At 39.9% G+C, this 13,906-nt stretch overlaps 1 protein-coding gene across 1 annotated transcript in view; it reads left to right on the forward strand.

The window, feature by feature from the left end:
* SHLD1 (shieldin complex subunit 1) overlaps positions 1 to 13,906 on the forward strand; it is a 76,487-nt gene that overhangs the window by 744 nt on the left and 61,837 nt on the right. The window contains exons 2-4 of the mRNA XM_061989139.1: positions 15 to 66; positions 2,965 to 3,083; positions 12,604 to 12,714. The gene's annotated coding sequence lies outside the window, so the exon portion shown is untranslated. The remainder of the gene's footprint in view (positions 1 to 14; positions 67 to 2,964; positions 3,084 to 12,603; positions 12,715 to 13,906) is intronic.

Consider the following 13,906-nt stretch of genomic DNA (forward strand, 5'->3'; position numbering starts at 1 on the left):
TGTCTCTATTTCAGGATATCTGAGGCTATTGAGTGAAGACCCTGGAGTGCTTTGCTGCACTAAAAGGTAATACTGTGTTTGGTAGTACCACTCTATGCCCTTTATGAGACCTGATTTTATGACAGGGTATCCTGCTGGGATTCTGCCCTGAAAAAAGTATTAACAAATCAAGGGAAAGTATTTTTTCTGCATTTTTGAAGCTGCTTGTGCTCCATTTTACAGCTGAGCTATGGAGTTGTAATAGTATGACCATTCCTTTCACTCTAATAATAAGATAGCATAAAGAGTTTGGTAAGTAATTAGCTTCTGCTTTATACAACTAGTGTCAACTGACAAAGCAGGTACAGTTTGAGTTTGCAGAGAAACCCTTTATCCCGTCTTGCATTAGGAGTTGCTGCATGACAAGTATGCCTGCCTGTTGCCCTTCCATCTGTTGTTTAATAGGGGGCTAGTCTCCATTCATCTGCTGCAGATCCAGCTATGTTTATAAGCAATTTGTGACCCAGCCCTGGATGTTGTAGTGAAAGTTAACATTAGTATCAGATGTATACCAGAAAAGTATGTAATGATTCTGAATTACTCATGTCTTTACTTGAGTATTGCAAGATTAGGGTACCCTTCTTAATTGGGGGGGATGGGGAAGGTATGGGGAGATATGCAGTACAAGGAAATGATAGCTGAAAACAGGTTTTTTTGAAGCCAGAAGGATAAGGAGAAAATCCTCTGGGTAAGGAGGAGGGAACGGTTGGTAAAAAGCGCTTGTTGGAAAGTGAGGATCTTGTTAAACATGAATGTGAGCTACTCTAGTTACAAACCCTTAGTAATTAAGTAAATGCTAGAAGCCATCACCTCTGCAAGTGTAATCAGCAGGGAGGTGAAGAAAGAGGAAGAAGAAACTTTAGAGAGAATACTATTTAGAAAAGTAATTGCCTACTTATTTTCTCTTGTTTTCAAGATGTATTAGTTCAGGTAATTTGATGTAAAACTGTTATATAATTGAATGTTTCCAAACGCGCGCGCGTGTGTGTGTGTTAAATGTTTCAAAAGTGGGCCTTTGATATGGTGCCAGTCTTGTTATGACATTGTACCATTAGATTTTTGTTCAAAACTACACATTTAACACTTGGTCTCCTTCAGCCCTAATGTTTATTAAACAAAACCCACAGAAATCCCAAAAAAAACACCTTTATCTAACAAAAACTGTTATTGCATTTTGTACAATCATTTATCATAGTGAAAAATTGCAGTTTAAGCTCTAAAGATGTACATCTCCCTGCTTCACTAAGAGAAAGTAATTTCATCAGCACAACTGAAATGCTCTAGAGTTCTGTTTCTCCTTTTGGATTTTTGTGATTGATTTCAGCTAAAAGATGACATTCTGTCAATAAACCATTTAAAATTTTTTCACTTATGTAAAACAGTGTGTATTTGGAAAGCATTCATTTGGGAAGAATGTTAACAGGAATCTCTATAATGCATAGAGAAACGGCTGATTCCAAACAGCATAATTTGCCACAGCAACTTTCAAGGATCAGTTTCCTCTTTAAAGGTAACTCTAAGTTTGTCAAAATCAGAAGTTACATTCTTCATTCTGTAACTGGCTTGTCAAAGTTTAATTTAGCTGTATGATTCTTTTCTCTAAACAATGTTATCATGATTGTATCAGCAGGACTGCTTTTTGGGTTGAGGCAAGTCTTCCATCTCCACTGTGACTCAACCTGTGAGATCCCCATCTTGCTGTGTTCCTTAAGAACTGAAATACAAATGTTAGTAACTTTATTCCTGTAAATAATTCTACCTCACTACATCTTTGGTGTTGCTGAATAAAACAAAACCAGCTAATTAAGAATGATAATTAACTTTGTGCTCAGCGTAGAGCAAGTAGGAAAAAGCTTGAGTTGGTAAATATTTTTATGTCTTGGCTTAACTTGAAAAAAAAAATCTACATTTAATTAAGCTTGCCAGTGTACTACTTTTTTTCCTTCTCTTTAAGGAGTTGCTTCAATATGGTTAGACAAGATTAGGTCATGCTCTGCCATGACACACCAGGCAAGTTTCAACTACTCTTTAAGATAAGATAAAACCCTACAGTAATTAGACCATTTAGATGAGTTTATAGTACTCTGTCCAAAAAGTTAAGATTGGTAGTCTGCTTCTCTTATTTATGTAGCAACAAAATGAAAAGAAAGGAAATGTGGGTTTATATCACACAGACTGAGTTGAATTGAATTTCTGCTTGCAAGTTTTCTGAAGATATCCAGAAACACAAGGCTACATGATCTCTTTCAGATATGCAAACAAAAACTCTTTGTGCACACCTTGGAAAGCATGTTTGCCCCTTTCCACTGTAGTAGTTAATATGAATTCTTATTCATTATTCTTATAATTCTTAATGAATAATTCTTATTCATAATTATTAATATGAATTCTTATTCTAGGAGACTGCATAGTCTTTGTTATGGCAGTGACAGTGTTGTGACAAAGTTGCTGAGCAGGAATGAAATAGCTAAAAGGTGCCCTGTGTTTACAGCCTCACTAAATTCTGTGGAAGCTGCCTTGAAACTTGCTGCCAGCCATGATAGTGTATGAAGCAAGGTTGGAGGTGGTGTGTACCATAAGCACAACATCAAAGTGGCCTCAAGGCTATAGTAGTTGAGACACAAAGCCTGATGGGACTTATGCAACCTGTTTTTTGTAAATAATGGCAAGAATACTTTCCCATGTGCAGGAAATAAGTGGTTGAGGCTAATGTATAGAATACACTAGTGAACCTATACTAAGAAGGCACTAGGAAATGCCTTTGAGGTTTTGTGACTGTTTCTGTAGCCAATGTAGTATTTTCTTCGGCTGCCAGAATTATAGTTTAAACCTATAAATCAAGTTTCATTCATACTATAAGTAGTTATCAAGACTGTGAACATCAAATTACAGGTGTGCTTCTTCCTCCTTTGTTTGCATTGCCAGTTCCCGTGAAAAGGCTACATTGACATGAGTGCTCACAGCTGATGAAATCTGCATGTATTTAGATGAATCCCACTCCTTACTTTACTGCATTTGATTTTCCTGCAGTTATTGTGTCTATGGTGAGTTATTGTGAATAAAAGTAGCTGATAAAATTATGCAAATGAATACACAGCATTAGGCATGCAGCTTCTCATTATTTTTCATGGTTTTTTAGAATCACTTATTGAAAATGTAGTTCTGACCTTTTCTCTGGCACTGAGAGTATTGCTGTATCATTATCTAATGTAAAATCTGGACAATTTACAAGCACTGAAGGAAAGTGATGCTAAGAGACTGGAAGGTGTCAAGGAAGAATTAAAAAAAAGCAAGACAGCAGAACTGTTCTTAACGTGATAAAAACCTCTCAGTCCCAGAGAAAATTATGAGAAAGGATTATAAGAAAAAGGCCTTTTGTGTAATGACATTTTCACTAATGCATACTGTAATACAGTATAATATATTTCTCTCTGTGGATGAGTTAGTAGGGAGCATAGAAACACCTCAGGGAAGTGGGTGACAAGAATTAATCAAGAAGGTATGTCTGCATACAGTGGGGAAGCCTAGAAAGTAAGCAGAAGGTGTGGAAGGAGGAATGCTACTCTAGATTTAAAATAGTTCAGATTTTTTTGACTGGGGCAATTATTGCTTAATACAAGGCCAGCTGTTCTGGTAAGCAAAAAGGTGGGTGAGAGCATCACTAAGTATCAAGTAACATAAAATGAATCCTCTATGTGGCTACTGTTAACTGTTATGAAATGTATGACATAAAATGTTACAGATATTTCACTTTCTTCTGTAGAAAAATCAGTAATTTTCAAACACTGTTGATTTTCACATATAATCTGTGGCTACTTGTAGAACGTGTTCCAACAGAAAATTTTCTAAAAGCCCAGGTGCTAATATGGTGTTGCAGAAATGAGATTCAAATTAGAAATTACATGTGTTGCCATCTGGTCTTGAGGGCGCCTGGGCATGAGTTGCTGATTGATCTAAGCTGGTTTACAGTTTCTAAAATGAAACATGTATAAGTTTCATTGTGAAAGATCTAAAGAACTGAAGTACTACACCATCAAAGCACCACATTTAAATTGGACAATGTTGTTAAAAAATGTGAAACTCTTTCGGATTTTTTATATAACTAGAACAAGTCTCACTGATGGGCAATGATAGGACAAGGGGCAATGGGACGCAAGCTGGAACACAAAAGGTTCCAAAGAAATAAAAGGAGGAATTTCTTCCCTGTTCAGGTGAGGGAGCACTGGCACAGGCTGCCCAGATGGGTTATTGAGTCTCCTTCTTTGAGGGTATTCCAAACCCATGTGGAGGAATTACTGTACGACCTACTCTAGGTGGTCCTGCTCTGGCAGGGGAGTTGAACTGGATGATCTTTCAAGGTCCCTTCCAGCCCTTAAGATTCTATAATTCTGGGAAAAGTTGTATAGTAGGTTTTATGTGTATATGTAGCTTATCTAGTAGATTCTATACATACTTTTTAGGTTTATTTTTGTATCTATAAATGTATATGTGGTATTTTGTGAACTCCTGGCTCTAGCTGCATATCAATTACAGGGCATTCTCTTGTGTTCTGGCACAATATCTTCTTGTGTTACAATTTCCATCTTATTGTCTCTAAAGCTGTACCCAAGATCTCCCACGCTGCTTTTGCCAGCAGCACACATTTTGTTGTGATGAACAGAGGTGGCCAGCAAATAAAGAACAGCAGCAGTTATGGAATATGACAAAGATAATGTTGAGGGATTTTTTCTTCCCTTTTTTTTTTGCTATCTCAACAACACCTGCCCTAAGGACAAGGAGGGGTTTCCTGTGACAGCAGGAAGGTAGGACTCTGGTGCAGTTCAAAATCCTGTTTCAAAGGTCATGTTTGTGCTTTATGTGAAATGTGAAACTAAATTTTATGCTCTGCCACATCGCAATAGTAGCTATGCAAGTGCTTCCTTTGGACTCCATGGGTCAGGGTTAGAATTAAGGTGGGCTTGTAGTATGGTGGTGCCCAGTGTTTGACTGGGGGAAGGACAGTGGCGCTCCCAGTGCCCATGTGAACACTAAAGGACCCAAGAGGGCAGAAATATGTCCCTTAGAGCTCTCTGCTTCTAGACTCAACACCTCTTGAAGCGTGCCTGTACTGAATAAAGTTATATGGAGAAAGTAAGTGGGAGACCTGAAATCCATTAGGGGAAAATGTTAGCTTTTACTATCGTCTGTCACTTTTGGTTTTCCTCCATCTGCCGCACATACTGATAATGACAGAGAAACATGTTTAAGTTTCAGGTATTGACACTAAATGTTTTAAAAGTACAGACTCCTGTCTGTGACTGATAGTTATTCCTTTTAATATTTATTTCATATATACATTTATATAACATTTATATATATTATATAATGTATTATCCAGAATAATGTATTATCTATAATGTTTATATAGTCATATAGGAATACAAATTCCTTTTCTATTTGTTACATAGGTATTAATTCTTATGCAGTAACCCTAGGTTTACTGTTCCTGGGAATGCAGCCATAGTCCAGGGCTACAATTTCCTTCTTCTGAGCAAAGCTCAGCCTGAGGAGAAGCTAAGGGCACCATGGTCTAAGCTAGTCTAACATCTCGCTGCAGCATTTTTGCTCTACTACACATGCTCTTGCGCTCCTGCCTGCCCTTTGCACTCTCTCTGGCTCTTGTCTGATCTTTCCCTGGGCTGTAGAGAAAGTAGGTGGTTTGGGGTTTTTAGGGGTTTTGATTTTGGGGTTTTTTTCAGTTAGGTTAGTATTGTGTCCTTTCAGTGGGCTAAAACCCCTCCAAGTCAGATTGAATGATTGTTAGAGCTCTCTTGGCACAAGTGATAACATAAGCAGCTAAAGGTTAAACCCTCTCTAGCTGACAGGGAGCTGCTTGCTTGCCACAATGGAGTGCAGCTCAGAGACAGATGAATCACTTGAGATTTAAAACATAGAAAACTGTTAGTGAGTAACCTCAAAGAAGACTTCTGTAGGAAAACAGAAGAATGTGTCAACTACTTTACACCTACTCTGTATTCTTGGCTGTCTCTGTCACACTCAGACAGTACCCCTTGTAAGCAGAATGTGCTTATTCCTCCCACAGCACTGAAAATGTCCAAAAATTAGATTAAAAAAAAAAAAAAGGCTAACAAGGTACAAACCAGGACAGTTTTTTGAGTAATTCTGACTCTCATCCTCCTTGTTGGGAGGAATTAAGAAGTCTCATCTCCAAACTTCTTAAGATGTGTACAGGTGTGTGTAACTTTAAAGATGACAGCACTCCTTGTTTTACGAATCCAGATTTATTTGCAAGTAGATTGTTGTTCCAGGGGAGGCTGACAGTTCTTCTCAGTGGCTGTCTCCACATGAAGCTGTTGACAGGTTTCCCATTCACATTTTAGTCAAAGCTTTAAAAAATAAAAGCAACCACTGAAAAAAATTGGTGATAAAAATGACACACTGTACAGCTGAACAACAAACACATAGCATTTATGTAACAGCAGCAGAAACTGGTTTATCAGGTTCACCCCAGACATAGAATCATAGACTCGTAGAATGGTCAGGGTTGGAAGGGACCTCTAAAGATCAATTAGTCCAACCCCCCTGCTCAAGTGTGTCTGCCTAGATCAGGTCACACAGGAACATGTCCAGGCAGGTTTTGAGAACCTCCAGAGAAGGAGAATCCACACTTCCCCCCAGGTAGCTTGTTCCAGTGTTCCTTACAGTAAAGAAGTTTATCCTTAAGTTGAAATGGAACTTTTTTTGTTCCAGGTTATGTCCATTACCCCTTGTCCTATTGCTGGACACTACAGAAAAAAAGTGTTGCCCCATCTTCTTGACATGCACTTTTTAAATACTTGTAAGTATTAATGACATCCTCCCTCAGTCTCCTCTTCCCCAGGCCTTTCTTCATAAGATGCTCCAGTCCCCTGATCATCTTGGTGGCCCCACACTGGACTCTTTCCAGCAGTTCTCTGTCCCTCTTGAGCTGAGGAGCCCAGAACTGGACACAGGACTCCAGATGAGGCCTCACCAGGGCAGAGTAGAGAGGGAACAGAACCTCCTCAACCTGCTGCCCACACTCTTCTTGATGCATCCCAGGATGCAATTGGACATATTAAGTAGAAAAACTTTTGAAACAATATGAAATCTATTGGGAGTATGAGGTGGTTTTCTCACCAAAACAAAAAAAAAAAGAGTACCAGGACCAATGGCAGCAAAATAAAAGCTCCAACATCTAGGGTGTAAGTGATGTGAGGGAGAGAGATTTCAAAGCTAGCTTGTTGGTTGGTGTGAACACCCTTTTCTGTGAATCACAAAAAAGTGCTGAAAATCTTCCCAACTACTCTCAGCTGTGAGATCTAAAGAGGTCAGGATGTGCAAAAGCACTGACCCCAAGCCTGTGTGCAAGGGCAGCGCAAATAAAGCTACAGACAGAGGACTGATTAACTAAAATGTCTGAGGCTCTGTTTTGTTGCTGCTGGCAGCTCTGCCAGTGAGATTGCAGTCATGTTCAGCCACTCATCACAATTTAGGGAAACTGCTTATTGCTGGAAAAACAACTGCTGAAGGAATAACTCTCCATGCTGTCTTGCAACTCTTCCACTTGGGAGATGACCCTATGGAGAGGTCTAGTGAAATAGTGATTCACTACTCCATGGGGAAGGCTCCCCATGAGAAAGAACTGTGCTTGCAGTGCCAGGCTGAGTTTAGTCATTCTGAACCCAAGGCCAGCACTCCCTAAAGCTCACCAAGCATGTTTCCCACTGAGCGGTGCTACTGGCAGGGAATGGGTCACTGTTTTGAGGTGCAACTGTCAGTCACTTTAAAACTTAAGTTGCATGAGTTACTCTAGGAGACCATTTGAATAGAAAATATCTTTTAGTTGAACCTTGCATTTCTCTGAGCTGCAAAAAAATTCCTGTTTATTTGGAGGATGGTAGTTTGAGACTCCTACCAAGTTTGTTAATAATTGGTGTGAGCTGAGACTGTGCTGCAGGGAGGCATGATGCTACATAAACAACACCCACCTACTTCCACAGTGGAAAATTATTTGCCTTTAAATTCTGTTGGTGTTGGATTTTGGCCAGTTATGCATTGTATTAAAAAACTTCCATGTTTTTTTAAGTACAAATAGATGTGTTAGCATGAGGAGTGAAGTGAGAGCATAGAAATGATCTCTTTAGTGTTAATGGCAAGTCTGTGGTGTTTCCCTGCACTCTTTCAAAACAAGATGCAACTGTAATTATTTCTGCTATTCACCTTCAAAGTGTCTCTCCAGAAATAGTTATACCCCTTAAAATGAGACAGTTTTAAACTTTATTAAAACAAACTAGAGTTCTAGTATCAGGAGGGCTCAGAACATGTACTGCATTAAGGGATCATATGACACTTGGAAAGACTTTTTGGAGACTAAATGTTCACCTTTGTTCAGTGAAATTAGCATTACAGAATGGTTGGGATTGGCATGGACCTTTGAAGATCACCTAGTCCTGCTATGGGCAAAGACTCCTTCCACTACACCGGGTTGCTCAAAGCCCCGTCCATCCTGGCCTTGAACACTCCTAGGGATGGGACATCCAGAACATCTCTGGACAATTTGTTCAAGTGTCTCACCACCTTCATCGTAAAGAATTTCGTATTCATGTCCAACCTAAGTCTACTCTCTTTAGTTTAAGACCATTATTCCTTGTCTCACCATTACAGACCCTGATAAAAAGTCTCTGTGTGTTTCTTAAAAGTCTCCTTTACATATGGAAAGGCTGCAGTAGGTTTCTTAGATTAATGAGTGCTGAGAATCAAACAACAGAAACAAGTGGGTTTCTCTTTTTGGCCCAAGCCCCAGGACTGTGTGCATGAAGTCTCTGCAAATGTTCTAAGATGCTGACTGAAATGAGGAGTCTTTTAGGGAATGGCTGTTAAAAGTCACCTGCAAAATCTCATTCTTTCTACCCAGTGATGGTATTACTGAGAGCACTTAGAACACGGTAGGTTGATTCTGAGACAAGAGGACTGCCTTGCCTCACCAAACTTATATATGCTTTCTAATTCCTTTATCCCATGACTCTTTTGCAAGGGATCCTGAGCCAAGCCAAAAGTCTGGCTGAATTAAAGTAAGTGAAAAGACAGTAAATGAATCAACATTTGACATATTCTAAAACACAATTTGTTACTTGTGGATAGAGATCAGTGCCTCCAGCTGCAGAGCACAGATAAAAGTTTGTTTTTTCAAATTCTCTAAAGGACAGAAGGGAATGATTCAATTAGAGCAGGAAAAGCAGTAGTCACCAAAAAGAAAAATATTCCTGGAAAAAGTACACAATGGGAAAGGATGCAGTTTAAATCCAAAGGAAGGGGAATTGACCTTAAAATATTGTGGCTACTCAGTCACTTATTTCCTGTTTATTTCTGTTTACTTTACATGTTCCAGATCTTGAATATTTCTAATCTAAAGATTTATCCTTTATTTTGTCAAATAACTTCACACATAGCAGATGGTACTGCAAAAATACATCTTCAGAAAATCTTTTTGTGTTTCAATGGTGAGAGCATTTTGCAAACTATTATGGAAACAAAGATATTTTGTTCTTCCAACTCATGGAGTTGCATAAAATGCAGTACCCAGAGATATTTTTATATTTATTAAAGCACTGTTTTTTAAAAAGTCTTGTGAAATTAAATATTACACACTATGGAGCTTTAAAAGTCTGACTGTCAGCATCTCTTTCTCACTTGTGTGTTTTAAAGACTTATTTCATGCTGCAGGCTTTCCCTCAGCAGTGGCACATGAGCTCTGCCTCTCCTGTCCTGACTATGCACCTCATGTCCTAGGACATTAAGGTCCTTTTTTGTGCTGCTGGGAGAGTAAAAAGGCAAGACAGTGCACAGCTTTTTCAGGATCTCAATAAGAAAATCACAAGTGTCATAATAAAATACCTATTTTAATACAATAGAATACACATAGAAGTACAGATAGTAAGTAAATCTTAGGTCCTTTCAAGTGCTGGGAATCTGGCTTGCAAACAGCATGGGAGAGACCTCAGATGGATTTTCCCATGGCGTGCTGTGCAGATCCCATCCATGGAGAGGCTCTGCTTCCATCACATGCCATGGTGCCTTTTAGTTTGTGTAACAAACAAAACCAGGTAGCCTGAATTGTTACTTCTGTCATAACACCCACCAGTGCACAGCACAGGCAGGCACTGAGGAGTCCATAAGGTTCCCTTGCAATGGCTACTCATGCTAAATATGAGCTGCTTGAGCTGTGTGTACAATGCCCAGTAGGACAGATGTGGTCTGTTCATGGTCACTAACTCCTTAAATAAAATGCCTCTGAGGCTCCCAATGCAGATCTCAAAGACCCTTGCCACTTTATCAATATAGTCCAAAACAAATGGATGGGTACAGAATGTACTGACAGCAAGAAAATACAAACACACAGCCTAGCTGCCTAGACCTAGGCTTTCTTATTGAATTGGAAAAAAGAAATGAAGTGTGTTAAATTAAAAAGCAAAATTAGCACTAGCTGTGAAGATAGCAGAGAGTGTGACTTGCATGGAATAACACTGAGCTCCTGCCAAAAACCTAATGCCCTGGGTGACATTGTCACTTTTTTTTGCACAGTCACAGATAAGTTACAACCTCAGCCATAAATTTTTGGACAGTTAGCTGCATTTAAAAACAGAACTGTGGCTTTGGACTAAGGACAGTTTTGTTTGTAAGCTCAGGAACCACTGAAGCCTTGTGACTCATGGTTATCCTGAATTCATTATCAGCCTGTTTCTAAACATTAATTAATAGCTGTAATATCATACTTTGTTTATGCTGCATCTTATCTCAGAGCTTGATCCTCCAGCCCGTAATCATACTGTAATCCCTGTGTTCAATAGGACTGTGTGCAAAATGGAGGATTATTCATGTGAATAATTAACTGGAAAGCACGTGTACAAGTCTCCTTTAAGTACTGCACTCAGCTGTCACCAACTCAAGAAGTAAATAGTTATTTGCTAAAGGTCTGATCCAGCATCTGTATCCATCAATGAGGAGATATTGCCTTCACTATGCTTTAGTTCAGGCTTTAATACTGTGGTCTCATCCTTTGAGACCTGGTAGTGACTTCCACACTGAGTGTGTCTTTCTTAGATGATGAGGATTGGAAGCTTCATGGAGACAGTACTCACAGCTGGCATGGGGAAAAGGACTCTATCCATTTTCCAAGTCAGCAAAACCTACCAGGCCAATATAAATGCTTGTGCACTTCAAATTTAACATTTTCTTAGTGTTTTGCTGAATCCAGGGCCTTTATTCCTAAGCGGGAGCAATTTCCAGAGGGGTCACAGTTATCAGTCTGCAGCCCATATTCACATAAAGCTGTTGTTTATCCACAGGCACCTTCCCTCTTTAATACTTCAAGCAGAGCTGACCCTATATAGGAAAGGGCAATGACACAGGGACATCAAAATATGAATCCATTTGTCAACTTTCCTGTATTTTCTGTGAAGGAGTCCCAGGGCAAGTCCTGTATACCTCCTCTTCTCCACAGGAGTCCAGCCATGAGTGAATAAGTCACCTGGCAGAAAGCCTGGCCCTATAAAGCATCTTCTGAACCTTTTCCAAGAGTGCCGATTTTGACTGAGATAGTTAATTTTCTTTATAGGAGCTGGTACACAGATGTGATTTGGATTTGTGCTGGAAAAGGTGTTGATAGCACAGAGATGTTTTAGTTCCTGCTGAGCTGCACTTGCACAGAGTCAAGGCTTTTTCTTCTCACCTCATCCTATCAGCGAGTGGGCTGGGGATATACAAGGAGCTAGGAGGGGACACAGCTGGGACAGCTGACCCCATCTGACCAAAGTGATATCCCACACCATATGATGTGGTGCTCAGTATATAAAGCTGAGAAAGTGGAGGATGTTCATTAGAATGATGTCATTTTTCTTCCCAAGTCACTGTTACGTGTCCTGGAGACCTGCTTTCCTGAAAATGGCTGAACACCTACCTGCTGATGGGATACAGAGAAGTAATGCTTTATTGTGCTTCACTTACATGTGCAGCCTTTGCTTTACTGATTAAACTGTCTTTATCTTAGCCCATGCATTTTCTCACTTTTACCCTTCCAATTCTCTCTCCATCCCTCCAGAAGTGAGGGAGCGGCTGGGTGGTGCTGAGTTGTTGACTGAGATTAAGCCATGACATCAAGGAAGCAATTTAAGAGGTGAAACCACAGCTTTTCCATCAGCAGTTCCAAATAACTTGATTAACATGGTAGAAGGCTGGTGTCACATGTGTAACACCAGGATAAGGTGCAGAAGTGTCAGGCAAATATATTCCTTTGATGCTGGGGTTTGCAAAATAGTTGAAGGCCAAGGGTTTTGGTGCTTTCCTATCACTGGCTTCAGACAAAGCCTTCTAACTGCATCAGGCTCATGCAGCAGGATCTAAGCATGACTGCTCTAATGGCGAATACAAACCCTTCCTTTGAGCCTCACGTGCCTCATGTTGGTAAGTTGCACACACTGGGGACAAAGCCTTCAGCTCTGTCACCTCCACGTTGTATTGCCCATTTATTTCTGCTCTTCCCCACAGGGTATCCGTTGTGTCTGTGCTGTGCTACACACCTCCCTGGGCACCAACTCCACCCAAGAGGAGACCAGCTTGACCAGGGAAGAGGTGGAAAGTAATGGAGAAGAAATTAAGGTAATTAGGCTGAAATAAAATGTTCCAGACTATTTGGCACCTTGGTCTCTCTTCAGTGTTTATGCAGGTTAAGCCATCAATTCTCCATTCATCCTGGGCAACCAGCTCTAGGTGGCCTTGCTTAAGCAGGGAGATTGGCTCAGGTGACCTCCAGAGGTCCTCTACCACCTCAACTCCTCTGTGATTGTGTAACGTCAGAGCTGGCAGGTGCAGGTTTCCCTTTACAGAAGAAAACTCCCATCTGGTTCTTTAAGTCAGAGAAGCTGTGGTTTTGCCATATGTGCCCCCATGCCAGCAGGGATGTGTTTAGGAAGTGAGAATGTGGAGGTCTGCTCCACCAGCTCCCAGCTTTTCTGCAGTGACCTCGGGAGGTGGTACTGGTTCTGGGTAGACAGAGGAATTCATTCAGAAGTAATATCTTCTGTCAAGGATAGAGAAATCAATTTCAGAGTGTGGCTCAGACACTGTAAGGATGGACTACATCTGGAAAGGCAGGTAGAGCTAAATGGCCATGCCTTTTCTAGGACACAAGAAAATTACAAGAAATAGCTGTATGTACATTTAACACTACCATAAGCCATATTGTTGATGATTCATTTAGAAAATGGAAAAAATAGATTCCTTCTTAGATCTGAACTCTATTTTCTGATGTTTAAGTGCTTCATATCTCAGCGTGCAAACAGATAAATGTGAAGTGCTTTATGAATAGTCAAGTATTGCTTTTACTGCAATTCCCTGTATTCAGAAGGCAAGGGGAAGTAATTATCATTGTTTACATCAGCCATTGCCTTGAAACTGTTGTGTGAGAAGAACAAGTCCTAGGATAATCAGTGTTTTATAACTATGTTTTTTCCTTCTAAAGTGTCTAATCTTTGTGTCTTCTATTTCTTTTGGTATGATCAAGTCTTGCACAAAGGCAGATAAAATCTTGAAGTTAGGAAACAGTTGAGGAGTTTGGGAGAGCTGAGAGTTTGGAAGGAGCTGTATTTGTCTTGAATCATATTCATATTGCAATGAATAAGCATGGTTTTATTATTTTCCTAGACAAAATGCCACATCATGTTTTGCACTTCTGAGTTAGCTAGTCTAAAGGAAGCTTGAGGTATGGAGGCTGGCTCATAAGGGAAGACCAGAGAGCATAGACAGAATGTCCTTGAAATACAAGAAGCAGTTTTCCTGGACAAGATAAAAA

This window comes from Colius striatus, chromosome 2, assembly GCF_028858725.1.
Source record: "Colius striatus isolate bColStr4 chromosome 2, bColStr4.1.hap1, whole genome shotgun sequence".
Classification (NCBI taxonomy): domain Eukaryota; kingdom Metazoa; phylum Chordata; class Aves; order Coliiformes; family Coliidae; genus Colius; species Colius striatus.